Genomic DNA, 3065 nt, shown 5'->3' on the forward strand with positions numbered 1-3065 from the left:
CCCGCCGGCCCGGCAGGAAGGAGGCGGCAGCCTGGGCCCGGGCCTCCGGTTGTTTCGTCGATTGGAGTCAGCGGCTCGCGGAGGGGCGGGGGCGGCCCCGGGAGCTGCGTGACGTCCACCCAGTTAGAACGGAAGGGGTCCGCGGCCCGGATCGGGGTGGCTCAGGCCCCGGGCCGAACTAGGCTCTGGAAGGGACTGAGGGAGCTGTTCCCCTTCGGGTGCTGACCCGGTCCAGGAGCTGTTCCCCTCCGAGTGCTGACCCAGGACAGGCAGCTGTTCCCCTCCGAGTGCCGATCTGGGCCGGGAGCTGTTCCCCTCCGAGTGCTGACCCAGGACAGGGAGCTCTTCCCCTCCGGGTGTCCCTCCGAGTGCTGACCCAGGACAGGGAGCTCTTCCTCTCCGGGTGCTAACCCAGGACAGGGAGCTGTTCCTCTCCGGGTGCTGACCCAGGACAGGGAGCTGTTCCTCTCCGGGTGCTGACCCAGGACAGGGAACTGTTCCCCTCCGAGTGCCGACCTGGGCTGGGAGCTGTTCCCCTCCAGGGGCAGACCTGGGCCAAGGAGCTGTCTATCCTAGTGTTCATTAGGGTTGATTGAAATTTGTCCCCAAAACAAGTACTTTTATGCCTTCTCTTCTTCTTACTCTCCTCCTCATCTTCCACCCCCACCTCTTCTTCTTTCTCCTAATGTGCTTCCCCTTCCCCCTCATTCCTCTTCCTCTTATTTTTTTAAAGAATTACTTTATTTATTTATTATTTTTAATTTGCTATATATCACATGATATCACCAGAGAGAGACAAAGAGAGAGGATGCAGAAAGTGAGAAAGCAACCTGCCAGGTTGGGGACTCAAACTGTGGTCATCCATGTGGGAGTACAGCACCTAAACCACCATGCCACTTGATGACCCACTCCTCCCCTTCTTTTTCTATTCTTTTACTTCTTCATTTACCGAGGTGCATGTGCTCACCAGAGAGAGAGAGAGAGAAATCCTAAATGGGGCATACTCACACCACAATCCTTCCTCCTCCATCTCTCCATCCCGTTGGCATTTGGGGCATGCACACACATGCATCCAAAGAGTTTTTCAAGACACTGGGGCCAGGACTCAAACCATGCAGTCAACCACGTGGGATCTAGCTCCTTCTGCAGCCCACGAGGCCCAACAGCAGAGACACTGCCTTGTCCGTTTGAACTTCCAAGCTCCAAGTTGTCTACTTGCCACGTGGTGGGTGCTCAGCAAACATGAGTGAGTGAGAGGGCTTCTGAGCACAGACTGGGTCTGCATCCGTCAAGCCTCAGTCATGCCATCTTTTCGATTTAAAACACTATAGACATCCCTATTTTTGAGGTTCAAAGAGTCTGGATATTAAAATGTACACTTCCAGGACCAGCAGGTAGCGTAATGGCTATGTCACTGGACTCTTATATAGTCGACCGCAGTTTGAGTCCTGGACCCAGTGGCTTAAACTCACACCAAGCGCATGTGTGTGCGTGCCCAGGATCCCAAGAGGAGAATGAAGGAGAAGGGATTGCGGTGTGGCCATCCCCCCTGGAGGGTGATTTCTTGCTTTCTGTCTCTATCTCTCTCTGTCTGTCTAGCGAGTGCATGTGCCCTATAGCAATAAATAAATAAATAAATAAATAAATAAACTCTACACACACACACACACACACACACACAAAGTACAATCCCTGACTTTCCTCATAAAATTCCAGATCTCTCAGAATTCACAGTTTTCATTTTGCTTGTTTAGTTAGTTGGGGTTTTGTTTATTTGTTTTGCTACAGGGCACATGAGCTTGCCAGAGAGAGAGAGAGAAAACAGGGAGAAGTCACCCCATAGTGGGGATGGCCATGCTGCAATCCCTTTTCCTCCACTCTCCTCTCAAGATTTTGTGTATGCATGCACCTGGCATGTTTTTCAAGCCACCAGGTCTTGGATTTGAACTGTGAAGTCAGCCACGTGAAATCCAGCTTAACTACGATGCCACTAGCTGGCCTTGCAAAAGGTTTTGAGCCCAATTTCCCAGACTTTCTTTTGATCTTGAGAATTGCCATCAAACTAACTTGCATACCCATAAAAACGACCTGTCTAGCATCCTAGCCCTCTCACTAGAGTCCAGCTTTAGTGATCTCTCCCACTAAATGTCCTGGGGATTTACCTTTGTCTGGAGTGGTCCCAACCTTGTAGTCTCATATCCATAAATTCCACCTCAGATCATGCCTCCTACTACTCCTTCAAGCCTCTCCTCTCCCTTTCCCCCCATCAGATGATCACCTCCAGATTTCAGGAATACAAAGACCATGAAATCAGGATTCCCACCTCCAATTTTATCTGTGGAACCTCACATCTTACCCCAAGATGAACTCCCAACAGTGCTTTGTTATAGCATGGTCACCCCCTCCAGCCTTCCAGCCAACCAAGATCATGAGTGTGCCAAATGTGTTCAGGTCAAACATAGTCCCAATCTTGGGTCTTCCAGTATCACATAGCAGCACTCTATCACCTTTGCCACCTTGGCTGGGCCTTGAGATGTTTTGATTCCACCCTTTTCTTTTTCTTTTTTCTTTTATTTTGGTCTATAGCCCATCAGTGGTATAATAAATTGGTATAATGCAGAACATTGATTGGACTCATAAGAGAGAGTTGGAATAGCAATGCAGTTTCAACAGATCTGATCACAGCAATATTAAAAAATCAAAGCACATTTCCTGAAATTTTTCTTATAGATTAGAAAATAAGTACAGGATTGGCAGGTGGTGTGGTGGTTAAGGTGTTGGACTCCCACATGGTCAACCATGGTTCAATTCCCAGACCTGGCAGCTTGTTTTCTCACTTTCCCTCTTTCTCTCTCTCATCAAATTAAAGCATAATAATAATATAAATAAATAAATAAATAAATAATTCAAAAAAGAAAGTAGATAAATTTAAATGTAGACTATCAGATTTAATTTTACTCATATTGCATAGAAATCACAAATATAAAATTAAAATGCTAATGGTTGGGGACCAGCAGGTGGAGTGGTGGTTAAGGTGCTGGACACTCCCACGTGGGTCAAGTCCT

At 48.1% G+C, this 3065-nt stretch overlaps 1 protein-coding gene across 1 annotated transcript in view; it reads right to left on the minus strand.

The window, feature by feature from the left end:
* The window catches only part of MAPK8IP2 (mitogen-activated protein kinase 8 interacting protein 2), a 13883-nt gene that overhangs the window by 10573 nt on the left and 245 nt on the right, over positions 1-3065 (minus strand). The gene's annotated exons all lie outside the window — the stretch shown is intronic.

The sequence above is a fragment of the Tupaia chinensis genome, unplaced genomic scaffold (assembly GCF_000334495.1).
Source record: "Tupaia chinensis unplaced genomic scaffold, TupChi_1.0 Scaffold000548_1, whole genome shotgun sequence".
Classification (NCBI taxonomy): Eukaryota; Metazoa; Chordata; class Mammalia; order Scandentia; family Tupaiidae; genus Tupaia; species Tupaia belangeri.